Genomic DNA, 17,813 nt, shown 5'->3' on the forward strand with positions numbered 1-17,813 from the left:
AAATGTGGTGCCATTTTCCCAAAGGCAGTGAGTTTGAGGAATGATGTCAACCGCACTTAATCCATGGGCTGGTGTGGTTCAGGATTCATATCAAGATGATTCCAGTTACTAAAAGCTGGGATGGAGAGTTCAGAGAGCTGAATGAGTCTGATTATTATTAATGTATTAACAATCTCTTTCTTGTGTGCAGACTACAGTTAAGGAAGAGACAGAAAAGATTAAGGCTCAGGTACTTCTCTAAACACGACTTATTTGTATAATTCAAAGTTTTGAGCAGAAGAGACTCAGAAATTCAGAGAAGGATTTTCAGAGAAGGGGTTTATAGCTGTCAGATAAAAATATTCAGTGGACGCTCTTTACAAGAGGAAGGGTTGAGTTGAGCTTTAAAAGAGAAAGGTAATTTAATGAATGTGAAGGATTGGAAATTGCATTTGAATGTCTGTTTGTTCTTTAGGTTTAAAGGATCTGAGTAGGCTGTAGGAATTCCAGATACACATCACAAAGCATATTTCTTTGGATGGGACTAAGTCAATTATGGTGAAAACAGAGGTTTGACCTTAGCTCTTCCACCCAGTCTTATTTGGGTGAATCTGTAGGGTATTTGTTGATGACTGTCACGGTTTGAGTCTGTCTATGACAGTGTTTTGGAAGCAAGATATAAATCAGGATGTATTCTGTAATGCAGAACATAGGCATATTATGTCCAACTTGAAGAAAACACACTTCATGGTGGAAGGGAAGAGGGAGCACAGAGGACAGAAAGGAAGTTGAAGATGATGATGCCTGAAGTTGAGGGCTTACAGGCAAGTTGGCTCCCAGACCAGAAAAATGAAATGGCTCCAATGACATACCTGCCGTCCACTTTCCAGATTTTTTACTTTGATGGAAGACAGTTATGCAGACTTGCTCTGTAACATTTACAGATCTTTCATCACCTGGCCCAAATTTACATGTTCAATAAATCTCCCCAAATATATCTCCTCTTTTATTATCTTATTTCATAATTCCTCCCTATTTTCTACATTGATCCATTTCTACATCTCCTTTAACATGTAGTTCAAATTTAGACTCCCAAGTAAATATTTCCATAGCCGACCCAAACCCATACAGTTCCTCTCCATTATTTATTTTTATTAACAACTAAACATGTATACTCTATCATCAGTCCTAACATGTTTTCTAGGCAAATATATTCACAGACAACATCATTCACGTATCTGGTATTTGCCACCAAGACTTCTCTTACGATAAATCCTCATGCTTAAAAATCCTAGACTCAATTCACTGAGACTCCTTTCCAGAAAGACACATCTGAAATAGCTTATCCTTCGAATAGTCTTCTCGAGCTCATCACTAATCTTTGATACTTTCCCTCAAACTGAAGTTCTTCCCTTCTTCATCACTGAATTAAATTCCCTTCCTTTTTTTACCTGCACATAATTTAAACACGTAAGTAATGTAAGGTCTCTAATGCGTTCCCCGAAGATATATTTCTGCATCATAATGTTCTACTTAGATCATAAACTACTCAAGGTCAGTGCGAGTGCCTATTTAACTCTCTTCATTTTCTTCCTACAGCAGCATGTACAAGGAGATCCTGAATAATTGTCCTCGTGAAAAAGTAGCTGAAGGTGTTTTTCTCCTTAGCATTGGAAAGAAAATCAAGGTTAAGTCAAGAAGTTATTAAAAACCATGTGAGTTTAGAGAAAACACTATATTGTATGTAGGTGAGTGTATTTCTTTACATCTTGACTCAAGATGAGCTTTCTTTAAAAAAAAAAAACATATTAATAAAGGCTAATAACTACCAAGGGGTGAGACTTATGCCATAATGTTAAGGAAGAAGTAAATTTTAATTAAAAATTAGGATTTGAGGTATAGATGTGGTCTTTGGCTTGGAATTTTGTAGGACAGGAAAAACTCAGATGCTAAGTTCACAGGTAAGGTGACTGGGGACCAAGCATGGCAGCATTGACACCTCACCTTCACAGTCAGATGTTTGGAGGCACAGAGTCCCCATAACGCATGTCCTTTTCAGAATAAGTGTACAGTTAGCCTTGACAGACCAAGGTCCAGCCGTCCTCGTGTATTCTCCTAGCAGTGGGCTACGTGTACCCCGAAAGCTGAGAGTTCAGTTGAATTTTGACACTGAGACTGACTCATCAGCTGTGTAGTGTCCCCCCCACCCTGACTCCAAGTCAGACTATTCCAGACTGTGTCACTTGAGACCCTCCTGAAATAATTCATCCAGTAGTTATCTTAGTTCCTTACTCCCTAAGCACAGATGGTACCCAAGATCAGATGCTGTGTTTCTCCATGTTGCTTTCCTTTGGAATATTCAAAGGAATGCTCAGACACAGCAATCACATATCCATGATTTCAAAGGAAAGAGCTGAAACCAGATGGAACATGAGTCTGCTTTCACTTGAGGAGCTTCTTGCCGAAGATTACGTGGATTAGCCTGAGTTCTCAAGGTGTGTTTATTCTAGATTATCATTTTGTGTCTTCTGGGTTTCATTCACAGAAGTAACCTTCCTGGGACTTGAGGACTGAAGCAGAGAAGAGGAAACACACACACACACACACACACACACACACACACACACACACACAGATAAAATCTTGATATGGGTCTTGCTGACTTTCTCGGAGGACTTTTATTCTTTTTTTCATAAATCTGATCAAGTCGAATATGTTCAGGGATTCCCAATTAAAATTGGAATATGCAGAATATGGTCTTGCAGGCTACAATTCCTTCTTTAACCTAAATGACTGTCACTCTCTGCTCCAGAAACTCTTAGCCACAGGGTCTCTATTTCACTTCTGGAAAATGCCGCATTCATTTCCATCCCACAGCATTTACCCTGATGACCCTCTGCCTAGAACACAGTCCACTTGGCTCCTACTCAGTTCATGAGTCTCTGCACATAGGTCCCTTTCTCACCTATGCTTTGCTTTTGCTACCGTCTTAATCCCATATAGATACTCCCTCGTTATACATGCAAAAACTCCCCAATTCATAGCAACAGACCAGGATAATTTGAGGATACTCCAGGTTAATATTTATAGGAATACAGATGTGTGAACTTCTTTTGAGCTATCATTTCTTTGCTTCTATGACACATATTTCTGCTTTTTTCTTTTTACATTGTGGCTTTGAAAAACAATCAGGGTGCTTCTTACAATTCATATCAACACAAACATTCCAGCTGTTGGATCAGGAGCAAGTTCAGATAATTCAGCATTGCCTAGGGATTTACCAGCTTAGCTTTGCTTATTTGTATCCATCCATCTATTGCAAGGCTGACCAAGTCACCGACACCAGTAGCTACTTATAGTTAAACGCCTAAATTTCTTTTGTCTTCAGAAGACGTATAGTGGATGTAGCTTTGAAATAAGAATTTATTATGTTAGTATGTAACAGAACAGAGCACAATCTCTCACATACCAGGCAAAACATTTCAGAGGGTAGAAACTGCCAAATCTTAGGAATATATCATATTTCCATTAGGCCAGAGGGGTTGGCATGCATGATCAATACTTCACGAAGGGCCTTCACTTAGACAGCAAATGACATGTATCATGACGTTTTGGTTCAGATTTCAGATATTTCTTTTTTATTTCCATTGGTAGGTACTTCAATTATTAGGAGAAAAAATAACTGTACATTTAAACAAAAAGGAAATGAAACCAAAGCACTGGTGTTCTCTGTGTCTCAAAATTATGTCCATCATAAAGCTGTCAAACACGGATCTTGTGGGTTATGAGAAGCTGCGTGTCCCTGTGATTCTGCCCTTAAATGTCAACTTCTCAAGACACTTTAGTCTTTGGATGTCAAGAGGCCACAGCCAAGACTGAGACTGTCACATGGGACTCATATGCCATTTTACTCATAAACTTGTGCTAGAGCTTCTTCAAGAGAGTGGGAAAAACATATTTAAAATTTAAATGTGTGTAACTTTAATGCAGCCCACCAAAAAATAATCAATTTGTAATGTTGATGAAATATAGTAAGATTGTGTGTGTGTGTGTGTGTGTGTAGGACTTCCTGTTATGTTATATGCAATTGTCAGAAATTGTAGGCGTTCAGCCTTACAGCTGAGGTCTTAGCTGGTTATAGTCATGAAGCAGGTTGGAGATATCAGCAACGTAAGAAAGTAGCCTATGTATGGGGGCTAAGTCTGGGTAATGTCAACAGAGTTCCAACTAAGCAGCAGAAGCCTTGAAGTTAAGACTTGGCACAAGAATTACAAGCAGTGTTTGCTTGTTTGGGTTTTCCTAAGGTTCCAGGATTTTCTGCGCTGCATTATTCCCCCAGAGCTGAGCGAGAATCTAAATATGTACGTGTGTGTGCATGTGTGTGTGTGTCTGTCTCAAGCAATAGAACATTACAAATCCTATTTGTTTGACCCTCTTCTACTTGCTTGTTTAACTGGAGCGTGGTGGAAGGACATGGAGCTTCATGGGAGAAGGTGCAAGGCCAGACTGAGGCAGAAGCGGTCTGATCCAACCCCTCAATAACACTGAAGCCTGTTGAACTGTGAATACGCAAAGGAGCCTGATGAGACGTGTCTTCATGGATGTGGAAGCCGAGATCCTGGGCCCAGGAGAATGCTTTCCTACCATCTCTCACCCAGGCTGAGAGGATAATTGCTGAGTTCTGTGCGAGAAGCTGCTTCTAACTGCGGCAGGACGGCCAGTTTTCCCAAACTACCAGACCCAGATGAGCAGGACTTTCTCTTGCTTCCATGAAACCCCTAAGGTCCTACCTGAGGTTAAGATTCCTGTTCGGTGAGTGTGCCCTGGAAATACCATTAGCCTTCCTGACTGACAGATGTCCTGGAAAGTCTAATTGCATTCACAAAATAAATTAAAAAACAAATTTAATTTAAAATGAAAAAAAGCAATGTTTCAGTCTCGGATCAAACTCATGGAGAGTCAAGACCAAGGAGACATGGCATCCTATAAGCCATGGAAAAGGTAAGAAGTGGTTACAAATAAATGTATACTTTTCTCCACTCCATCTCACCCTCCACTTCAATGGCCTCTGTCATTCCAAAAGAAAAACAGGATGTTAGAGCATTTATCCTGTTGGATTACTGTCTCTTATGGTCTATGTCAATATTCCTCCTCCATGACATCTTCACTTACATTTCAAATGCACAATAATCTCCATGGGGGAAAAAAGTTTTAGAGGCTAGCTTTAAAACAGTATGAGTTATTCCTCTCTCAGTTTATGAAAAATGGTACCTATTTAGCTTAATTGAAGGAGATACATAGGACATAATATCCTTCAAAGGTAAGCAACTGGATATGGTTTGAGTCAAAAGAACTCCTTCCTCTGGGAAGCCTTAAGAAAGATGTTGAAAGCTAGAAAGTATTCCATCAAGAGGAAAGGAGGAAAGAGTAAATTTCAGGGTAGTAACTGAAGCTTGAGCAATGATCCAAATATGATAATATTCCAAGCATCCTTAAGAGGCCACAAACAGACAGGCCCAGTCGTGCAGGACAATGTTTTAGAAAGAACAATCTGCAGTTCATTGAATATCCATTCTTCATCTGAACCCTGCAATGTTATGTTCTGTTTTACTGGAGCTAAAGGTAGAAGCTCAAGAAGAAATGATTCCAAATACAGAAGGACAGCTATCAAGACAAGCTTTTCCTTCCTTGTAATAACTGTAGGTCAACAAGAATGGCTTGTGGCAAAGTTCAAGTAAATTCATGGCCACATATAAGTAAAGCCAGTGCTCATAATCAGTCAACACTTCTCTTTGTTGGTATTGGCAGACTCAAACTCAAGCCCATTCAAGCAAAAAGGGAAATGGTTGGCCCATTTAACCAAGCCAGACACACACACACACAATGGGAGAGCCAGCAGCAAGGGCAACCAAATAAGATTCACCAATTGTGTGTGTATGTGTGTGTGTGTGTGTGTGTGTGTGCAAGAAGAGACAGACAGATACAGAGGAAGAGGGAGAGAGAGTGACATAGACTTTAGGCGTTCATCTTTCCATATTCTGAATGCATGGTGGCCTCAGTCTTTCAGGGCTCTGCACATGGCAGGGAACATAGTCACTCATAGCTCTGAGGTCACAGTCTTGCAACTTGCTACTGAAGGGAAAAATGCCTTCTTTCTTCCAGGGACCATATAAAAAAATCCCAGGAGATGTTTGATCGACCTGGCATCTATCCTTTGCCATCCCTGCGTCAAATGTGTGGCCACTAAGATGGGTTAATCTGATGGACTTGCCTGGTTCTCATACTCATTCCTATGGCCAAGCAAGCAGGTCACTGTGATCGGAAGCCTTGGCCATCTCTCTTGGGTCAAGACGTCTCTTTCAAAGATGGTAAAATTAGTTCATCACTAAAGGAAGGGAGACCTCTAAGTGACCGTGCCAGGCCAATGTGAGTGACGCTGATGTGTCCAGTCTTTATGGGTGTGGCTGTCTACGTGGATCTCTTTAACTCAAACTCAACTTGAATTCCCTCCTAATTCCCCTCTCTCTGGTCTCGTCTTGTGACCCCTGCTGTTACTTATCCTCCAGATGTTGAGTCGTAAGTTTCCCCTCAGTCAGCCCAATGTCTTTGAAAAACACATTTAGATATTTATACATTCATTACTATTGGCCAATTATTTTATCTTCCAATAAGAACAGTTATTGGCATTTTCCTTTCTACCAGTTGACCTCCCTTGAATTTTAATATATGCTATAAAATAGTCTTTCAGAGTAAACTCTGCAAGCAGTAACTATGGTTGAACAGACACAGGGTTGGCAACATTTATTTTGAATTGTGTCCTGTGTCCACAGCATGTGGCTTTTATTATCGAGACTCAGGAGTTCCTCCACTACCAGAGAACAGAAGTTTTAAACGTGCAAGTAAAAATTCATGCTTTGTTTATTTTTGCATCTCTAACCTAATGGACCTGGCATTATGATTATTCTAGAATGTGGTTAAGGGAAAACACATGTGATGGTATTTATACACACACACACACACACACATACACACACACACACACACACACACACACACACACACACACATATATAAATTCAGCCTGTTAAGAAAATGTTGAAGAGTCTCTGATACAGTGCTATATTAAATAGACATGTAAGATGGTTCCCATGGGGCCATTATAACATAGCCTTCTCTTTAGCAGAGGGTGTATTGAGGTTTCAGGTTCAATTATAGATAAACTTTCCATGGAACAGATCTTAGCCTGCCCAGTTTGGTTTGCAGGTGTAGGACATGCTTAGATTGAGCTTATTAGCTGTTTTTTTCTCACATTATATTAGTGATCCATCACTCTGGCTAAGTCCCCCAAAACTGATGTGTTTTTTAATGCTCCCAAGCTTAGAAACCATTGAATGATAGATGGCAATTAGATCTTCCATATCTAATTAAATTGTCATTTCTAAACACTTCAAATTGTTATGGGCTGTGAAACTTGTTACAGTATAAACACAGTGGGGAAAATTGTTGAAAATTTCCGTTGGGGTCTGCTCACGTTGATTTCTCTGGACTCAGTGCATTTCTAACTAAGCCAAAATAATTGTTTATCTTTTGTTTTTCCAGTTCAAATGGCACCTCTTTTGTGCAGCCTTCTCCATATCACATAGGTTTTGTGGCCAGATTTCACAAAAAGGTATAGGGTACCTAGTTAAATTTGAATTTAATAGAAACAATGATCTCTTTTGGTAGTAGAAGAATGTCCTAAATATTGTGTGGGACATCCTTGTACTTAAGGAAACAAACAAAAACATTGTTTAATATTCAAATTTAGTTGGACAGTCTATATCTTACTTGGTAACTCTATTTTAGGTATTATATTAATGTGTTAAGGCTTTCATAACGAAATGCCACAAGTTGAGTGGCTTAAACAACTGAAATTTATTTTCCCATAGTTCTGGAGGCTAGAAGTCCAAGATCAAGGTGTCAGCAGGTTTGGATTCTCCTGAATCCAACTCAGCTCTACTGCCTTCATCCTTATCTACATATGTACTATGTCTTACCAAAACATAGCCTATACAGAAACAAGATTAAATATGAACTTCAACTATATGCCTTTGGAAACAGGCACCAAGATTATTTAATATCCAAATTTGCTGTATGACACACTCCTCCATCTCTTCCTCACTCTGCTTGATTCCTTTATCAATGCAGCAGCAGTTGTAAAGTCATCTCAAAAACAAACCTCTGACCTCTGCATCATGTCATGGTAAAAGTACTTTGTGTCCTTTTAACATCTGAAAATCCAGGTTCCTCCAGGAAGGAAAGGAAGTGGGTAGCAAGTATTTCTGGAGCCAGATTGGCCACAAGGATGCAAGGATACTCAATCTCATGTTGCCAAAAATTTTTTATGAGTTTTTTTTTTAAATGATAACATAATTAAGAATGAAAGGAATCATGAGGAAAACCTTTTGAGGGGACTGGGACAAAGGCTTGATTCCAAGAAGTGAAAATCAAGTTCTACAAAGCAACGTTGCAAAGCGATGCCGAATGTGGTACTCAGAGGCTGCCCTCCATGAATGGGCAGGAGGTCAGGGGCTTTAATAAAGGTGGATTCCTTTGCGTTTTAGCTTTGTGTTTGGGGAGGTCCTCTTCACGTGTACGATCAGTGGGTGGTTATTAAACTTATGAGGGATTTCGTTGCTGCTGTTTTGTTTTCTCTTTTCCTTTAGCAGCTTTCAGTCACCAGGAACTGCAAGTGAATTTAAAGTAAGAGATATTTCTCTTAAATGCTTGCAATTTTCTGGTTCCTCAGCCCCTAGCAAATGTCTCATTGTGCTCAACTAATATTTACAACATTTTGCAATGTAGCTATTTCATATTATTTTCAAGGTTATATTCTCCTGCCTTGCTTTGGAAACTCTTAAATATAGAGATAGATTATCTAGATGTATACAAATGAGACCTTTCTTAGGTTCAAAGACACTCATAAATAAGAGAAATGGGGTATTTTCCTCTTGTACTCAAGTCCTCCAAATCTCATAAGCTTGAGATAAATCTGTGACCTTCCTACCACACAAAGGCCCATATTTAGAAGACAGAGGCCGTTCGCTCATTCACTCAGAGCAACATTATATTGTGAACTTCCAACCTTCAGCAGGAAGAGGATGGGGCAGTGATGCAAGATTTGTGAACTATGTACTAAATTACTATAATATGTCCCCAACTAGTGTTGCCACAGCAGCCTCACTTTTGTGGATATCTGAGTGTAATTAAGATCTAGACTTGAGTGAAACCAGCAGTGAAACCACTGAATGCAAAATTGAGCATACATAGGAAGGTATTCTGAAAAAACGCTTGTGGTTGTGGAGGTTGGACACTGGGGAATGGCGAGTTCAGAAGAAGCCAGGAAATTCTGTTTATTACTAATATGGCTTCCAGTCAATGGTGGAAGGCAATGATAGCCTCTGACATGAGAAACCTGCCACCACAGTACATTGGGACAATCCTGAGATGCATCTCTAGATGATCTATAGCGTTCAAAAGGTAGACTCTTTTCAGATACATAAATGCAGGAGCAAAAATCTGTAAAGTTTTCCTAAAAGTGCCTAGCTGAGTTTCTTTCTGTAGGTGGACTGTTTGCTGTAACGTACATCTAAGCCTGAAAGAAATAATGAATAATAGGGCATTACCTCTCCCCTTATGCCTTATGCTGAACAAAATCATAAACCATCACAGGTGGACAAGCTTGTGTGTCCTCCTACCTCAGGCCGGAGGAACAATAGATGTCCCTTTATAATAGATAATAAACAACAAAGTATGAACAACTTCCTTAGGGTCTTCAAAACCCCATAGAAACAAACAACAGTAACAGCAGGAAGAATCATTGATGTTAGTAAAATACATTTGATATAATTAATCACTCAATATCGATACATTATCATTATCTAAAGTCCATTGTTCTTTTTAGAGTTTCTTAATTTTTTTTCCTAATATCTTTTCCCTTTCCAGGAACCCACTGTTATTATATGACAAGTTAATGTCATTTACTTATGTTGTCTTAGGCTCCTCTTGGCTGTGGACAATTTCTCAGACTTTCCAGGTTTTCAACACTTTGATTGTTTTGAAAAGTATTGGCCAGGTATTTTCTGAGGATGCCATTTATTTGGCATTTTTCTGATGTTTTTCTCATGATTTCACTGAAATTATGCATTTTTTTTTCCCTTCTTCAAGAAAGGACATAGAAGTCAAGTGCCATTTTCGTCACATCACACCAAAATACATGCTCTCAACGTTTGTTGTCACTGTCAATATTGGTCTCCATCACATGGCTGGTGTGGTTTTTATCAGGTTTCTCCACTCTATTTTTTTTTTTAACCTTTCCATACTTTATTCTTTGGAAGGAAGTTACTTTGCAGAGCCCACACTTAAGGAATGAGGATTTCTTTTCCCTTTATTAAGTGCATAGTATCCACATAAATTATTTGGAATTCTTCTGCAAGTGAGATTTATATCTTCTCCAATATAAACACTTTATTCATTCAATCATTTATGTAGATAATTATGGGTTGTGGGTATTTATTTTATATGTTGAGTTATAATCCAATACTACCTTTTAAATTTTGTTTCTCAAATTTTTCCAGCTGTGGCTATTGAAAGCTCTTTCCCTTTGGTCCTGCATCACTTAGACATGAGGCTCCCTCTTTTTTAATAGCAATTCCTTATTCTCTGATACTACAAGATGTTCCAGGATCATATTATATATTTATCGCCCCATTCCTAGAATAAGTCACTTCTACTAGGAGCCCTGCTTCCTTTTATTGGAAAATAATATTAGAAACCAAGATCTGAACACTAGGTGTGCTCATTGCTACCAGAGTGTCATTGCATTCTGTCATGTGACAGAACAAGAAAATATATGTGTGTATGCAAACCCACGTTTATAAGCATTTCTGTAAGTTTATGTATACGTAACCATCTGTACAAACACAAATTCATACTGATGTCTCCTAGTTTAATCCATTAACAAAGGCTCTTTTTATAATAATCTGTATGATCATACAATTTTTTTGCTGTAGCCTGTTGACATGGTAGATTATATTAATTTATATTCAAATAGTGCCAATGCTAGAATAAATACAATCTAATTATGTTATCTAATTTTAATATTAATTATCAAATGCAATTTACAATATTTTTGAGGATTTTTGCATTTAGATTCTTGAGAGATAATGGTCTACGATTTCCTTGTCTTTTAATGTTTCTGTGTGGTTTTAGTGTTAAGGTAATGCTGACTTCATCAAATGAGTTAAGAAGCATTCCTTCTGCTTCTATTTTCCGGAAAACAGGATTAATAATTGGTATTATTTCTTCTTTAAATGTTTGTTAGAATTCATGTGTGAAATAATCCAGGCATGGTTCTTTCTTATTTGGATGGTTACTAACTATTGATTCAAATGCTTTTAATGTTGGAATGGGACTGCTCAAATTGTCCATGCTTGTTTGAGTTTCGGTAGCTTTACCTTACAAAGAATGGGTCTATTTCATATATGTTACCAATTCATTGGCCTAGAATTGTTCCACCTGTTGTTTTATCATCTTTTTTTCCATGGCTTCAGCAGTGACAATACCTCTTCTATTACAGACCTGTGGTTTCTCTTTTTAATTTTGTTAGTCTAGATAGAGATTTACAAAATGTTTTATCTTTCCAAAGAATCGGCTTTTGGTTTTAGTAATCTCCTATATTGTTTTCTTCATTTCAATGTCATCGCTTTCTTCTCTAGTTTGTATTATTTCTTTTTCTCTGCTGGCTGTGTGCTTAAATTGTTCATTGTTCTCCAGATTCCTAAGGTGAAAGAAGCTTAGATTGTTGAATCTAAATCTTTCTTCTTTTCTAATATGTGTATTTAATGTTATAAAGTTCCCTGTAAGCACTGCTTTCTCTGAATCCCATACATTTTGATAAACTGCAATTCCATTTTCTTTTAATTCAAAATGTCTTCCCGTTTTTATAAAGAATCCTTTAGCCATATGTGTTGCTTAAAATAGTGTTGGTCAATCTTCAAATATTTGGGGATTTCCCATCTATCTTTCTGTTATTGAATTCTAGAAAATGTCCCTCATGGTACAAGGACATACTCTGTATGATCCATTCTTTTTAAAGTTAAGATGTATTTTACAGGGCAGGAAATGCTCTCTGTTGGCGAATGTTCCATGTGAGTTTGAGAAGAATGTGCTGCAGTTGTTGAATGGAGTATTCCATAATGTTAATTAGATAAGTTGATTAATAGTGCTGTTTAGGTAAACCATATCCTTACCGATTTTCTTCCTGTTTGATTTATCCATTACTGGAAGAGAAGTATAGAAATCTCCATCTGAAATGATGGGTTCATTTATTTCTCCTTACAGTAATATTAACTTTTGCTTCAGGTATTCTGAAGCTATGTTGTTATGTGCATACACATTAAGGATTGTTATGTCCTCTTAGGCACCTGACTTCTTTTTCAATTTATAATGTCCATCATTATCTCTAATAATTTCCCTTATTCTGAAGTCTGCTTTGTCTGATTCTCTTCTTTTCTCTCTCTCTTTTTTTTTTAATTAGATAGTAATCAGTGTCTTTATAGTCAAAGTGAGTTTCTTATAGACAGCATGTAATTGGGCCTTTTTTGTTTAGTTCGCCCTGACAGTCTCCAATTAGTTTTTTAATTGGTGGATTTAGCTCACTCACAATGAAAGTGGTCATTGATATAGTTGATTTAAACCTACCATATTTTTAACTGATTCTCTTAATTGCACTTGTTCTTTTTTTTTTCCTATTTTTCTGGTTTTAATTGAGAATTTTGTATATTTTTTTAAAAATTTCTCTTCCTTATAGCATATTAGTTGTATTTATGTTATACAACTTTTTTCTGGTGGCTTCTCTGGAGTTTGAAATATGCATTTGCAATGTATCTGATTCTACTCTGAAATAACACTATACTGTTCATGGGTAGTGATGGAACCTTAGACTAGAGAATTCTTACCCCTTATCAAATCAATGTCATTTATTTCACTTATTCTTATGCTATAATAACAAAATACATTAATATTATCATTAAACAAGTACTTTTTTGTAGACAATTAGAACTTAAATGTTCTCAAATACACACAAAAATATAAATACATGAGGTGACAGGTGTGTTAATTAATAAGCTAGCATTTTTTCCTATTAGATCACTTAAGAATAGGAAAATTAAAAAAATATTTTACCTTTATTGATCTATTTTCCAATGCTTTTATTTTTTATGTAAATCCAAGTATTTCATCTACAAAATTTCCCTTATCTCTGAAGATCTTTTTAATAATTCTCCCAGAGCAGATCTTCTGTCAATTAATCCCCTCAGCTTTTGTTTGAGAAAATATTGCCTCTTCACTTTTGAAGGATACTTTTCTGGATATAGATTTCTAGATTGATATTTTTTAACATTTTAAATATTTCTCTCCACTTTCTTCTTGTTTGCATGATTTCTGAGAACAATTCTCCATAACATTTATCCATTTTAACCTGTAGATTAGGTAATTTTTCCTCTGGCCTCTTTCAATATTTTCTTTTTGTCTTTGGACTGCAGTTTGGGTATTATATGCCTAGGTGTATGTTTTTTGTTATTTACTTTGCTCGATGTTCTGTGAATATCTTGAATCTAAGGTTAGGTTTTTGTTCTTAACTTTAGCATGTTTCTAGCAATTAATGTCTTAAATATTCTTCCTGTTTTGTGTTTTTCTTTATTCTCCTTCTAGTATAACAAGTACAGTTATCTTATTTTTTGAAATCATCTCATTGTTCTTATATGTTTTATTCTGTCATTTTTTTTCTTTTAAAAAATTTCATTTCAACTTAGGAAGTTTCTATTGATATTTCTTTAAGTTCTTAGAGTCTTTGCTTAGCCATACCAAGACTATTGGTAAGTCTGTCAAAGGTGTACTTTATTTCTGTTTCAGTGATTTTGATTTTCAACATTTTTTTTCTTTTTTAAAATTTTCACCTTTCTGCTTATAGTACCCCTTTTCCCCATGCTATTTACTTTTTCAGACTTCTTAACATGTCAATCAGAGACATTTTAAATTATCTGTCTGACGATTCCGTCTCTGTCATATCTGACATTGGTTCTCATCTTTGCCCCTTCAGATCATATTTCTTTACTACCTGTAACATGCCTGCTACATTTTTGTTGAAAGACACCCATGACATATTGGATAATAGGAACTGAGTTAAATAAGCCTCTAGTGTAAAATTTTATGTTAATCTCACTAGAAATTGAGCTGTTTTAAAGTTAACTATAGTTACGGGTGTCAGGGATCTTAAATCCCTTTGGTAGTCTTGCTTTTGTCTCCCTTGCTTCTAGATATTCGTAAGAACTCCATTTCAGTTGGGTCTGAGCCTTGCAGCCATATTAGCTGTAATTCACTCTTACTGAAATTATGCTAGCATGATAATAAGAAATAGGGGAGGGAGGCATTCTATAATCTTACGATTAATCTTTAGTGAACCTGTGTCCTTTGTATGCATTTTTCACAAGAGTTTCTTTATTCCTCCTTTGGAAAGTTATGTGGGGCTGTAGTTGGGTAACTGGACTTCTCACCTATGTGAGATAAGTAACTGGTAAAGTATTTTTCACCAGAAAGTATATGTGTGTGTGTTTTTATAATGGAGAATATATTAAGTGCATTTCAAAACGACTGCTTTTTCTCTTCCCTTGCCAAAAAAAAAAAAAAAAAAAGACGATTTTTTTCTTGACTCTTCACCATGATAAACTTTTGGCATACTTGGAGGTAAAACCCACAAAAGTGTGGAACCCTTCTGTATCTGCAGCCCCCAGGAGTTTTTCACCCTTATGCTAGTATACACTCAAGCTCTAACAGTTCTTAAAAATTACCTTTTTTTATTTAACCATTTTTATTGAAGTATAGTTATTTTATGTTATGTTAGTTTCAGGTGTACAGCAAAGTGATTCAGTTACATATATTTTTTATATATATATGTTTTGTATATATAATATATATTCTTTTTCAGATTCTTTTCCATTATAGATTATTCATTATCTTGTAATAACCACTAATGCAAAATTACCTTTCAAGTAATTCTACCAATGGTTTCTGCATTCAGGTAAGCTGATTTAAACAATTTCTCTATATTTACCTGTCTCTTCAGGTTTCGGTGTGGCCGTTTGCCTCGCAACCTCAGTTTTCTGATGGATCCAAGAAAAGTCATTGATTTTTGCTTTATTCAGCTTTTTTTTTTTCTTATTGTAAGGATTACTTCCGAGCTCTTTTTATGTTAGAACTAAAATGATACATATAGTTTCAATCTTGCTTCTTAGCAGAAGATGTTTATAGGTCAAAAGGATTCCTTCACAAATAATGTGGACTAAACAAATATTCCAAATTAACCATGATTCTTAAGAAGACAAAAACAGACATAGACATAAAACTAGTAGCTTTATGTCATTATTAATTTTTATCATATTAGAATTTAGTATGGTTAGCAATTTTATGTAAATATTTTTCTACAAGCCTCAACCAAATTAAGATTAAGGATAATCTTTAAATTGAAGATACTTGAATTTATAATAAGGAAAACCATTTTGCAGTTAAGTCTTTTCTAAATCTGGTATAAAACTTCAGGGAAAAAGAAAAGAATCACAAGTATTGGACAAAATACATAAAGGAAATGTGTCTATAATTTAACATTACCCACAATGCATTGATTTCTTTCTAGTTTATAAATTGACTTTAGTGGAATGCATAAGTTCTAAAAATGTCTTGAATGATCTAGAATCACTGGAATAAACATTAAATTCTCAGAGAGACTAACTTTCTTATTTGAGTAGAGAGGTTTCTTTGATACATAAAGCTTCCTACATTCATGGGGTGCAAAACAAAATCACTTGAGAAAAGCTTGATTTACTCTTTGGCACCTTACAATTAGTCACAAGTGGCTCTTTTAATTATTAATTTTACTATTTTAAGTTATTTTTATTCTTTAGGCCTAAGAAATACTGTTTAAAACAACAGTTACTTGGGTGCCATTCTTTTTTATTTCTGCTAATAATTGAGATAAGCCTGAATTTAATAATTGCTTGCTGTCATCAACAATCTCAATTATTCAACTAATACATTGGTGCAAATAAACTACTCCTACCCTAAAAGACACTCAGTATCTGTGTTTTGTCTTCCATCAAAATCAGAAGTTACAGCACTTCATCATATCCTCTCTCTTTGCATGCTATCATCCCAAAGTCTGTGCAAAGTCCAGTCTTGTAACTCATGTCTTTGGGTGTGTTTTGTAGAGGATAATATTCATCTTTGTTGATCTTTGTTGAAAATCAAGTTTGGCATGCTGAAATAAGAACAAAATGAGTTAATTTTTCCCAAAATATTCTCTTAGCAATGCCAAATTGTTCCAAACCAGCTATAACAAAACTCAAAACAATCAAACACAATTGTACAGAGAATTGTCAAGGGAAAGCCACATAATCCAATTTTCTTTCTCCATCACATAGAAAATTTGATCCTTTGTTTCTATTTCGGAGTATATGAGCTTGGTTTTATTAATAGAGATTAAATATATTTCTATAGGTATAGATGGAAGATAGCATTAAACTAAGTATTTAAAATTACATAATTATGCTCAAAATTCAACCAGGAAAGTTAAAACGCAGTATACAGACATTATCCTGTTGGACATGTCCCTACTCTACTCTTCATTGGATACCTCTCTCAGTCCTGTAAATGTCTTAATAAGTCACCTTTCTTCTTTGAAGTTGCTAGGTTGACTAGTTTCTCTTCTATCAGGGTTTAGAAAATCGGATCCTTTAGGAGCATATTGATGACCCTCTACTAGCAAATCTTTTAATGTTGAATTTTCCAAGATGCAAGTAAATGATGAAAGTTCTTAGTGCCTGTATTTTTTCATCATCACAATATCTCCTTTTTTTGCTTTGACAGATTAACGCATGTAAACAGCTGCAAATGTCACATGTACAAGATGTTGCATAGACACAACAGCAATCTTGTATATTACACATACTGCAGTTTTTCAGAAACAGTATAGGTTTGGCTTGGAACAATCACCTAATGAAGATGGAGTGATTTGGGCACCTAAATTTTATATAAAAATATGACAAGTAAAGGACAAAGGCAGATAAGTATAATAGCAATCAACTCCCCACTGTCTGAAAGACCGTTTAGGGATCCTAAAAGCACACAGGAGTGAAGGAGCACAAAGAGGCAGGAAGAATGGAGCCCTGAGGACAGAATTAACTTTAAAGTGCCCCCACACTTCACCTATTTTTACCTTCATAACTACAAGTGACGTAGCTGCTACCAGAATTATTCTTGTTTAAAAACTGAGACATGTTAGGCACGGAAATAATGCTATTGGTTATACTTAAGAAACAATTAGATTTTATTTTTTGAGAAAATTTTTACATAAGAAATACATCAATAAATGTTTTATAAAAAATTCGCAGAATGTAGAGGCATGGAATCCCTTGTCATCTTCTACTTTCTCTTCCTGAAATTCTCACTTCCCTTCCTCAGAGATAAAAATTGTTAACCCTTGATAAATTTACATTTATATATAAGTAAATATACACATCTATAAATTAAAAAACTTATATAGGAAAATATTCCAAGTTTTGTCCTATGATTTGTCTTTTTTTTTCTCTCTTAACGGTTAATGTCGATTAGAATTGGGTAGGTTATATTACAGTAACTAATGGAGGCTAAAATTCTAGTAGCTTCACCCAACCTATTTCTCATTCATATTTCAGGGATTGGTGGAGGGGGATATCTTTGCACCAGAGTTACTCCGGGACCTA

This window comes from Camelus dromedarius, chromosome 32, assembly GCF_036321535.1.
Source record: "Camelus dromedarius isolate mCamDro1 chromosome 32, mCamDro1.pat, whole genome shotgun sequence".
NCBI lineage: Eukaryota > Metazoa > Chordata > Mammalia > Artiodactyla > Camelidae > Camelus > Camelus dromedarius.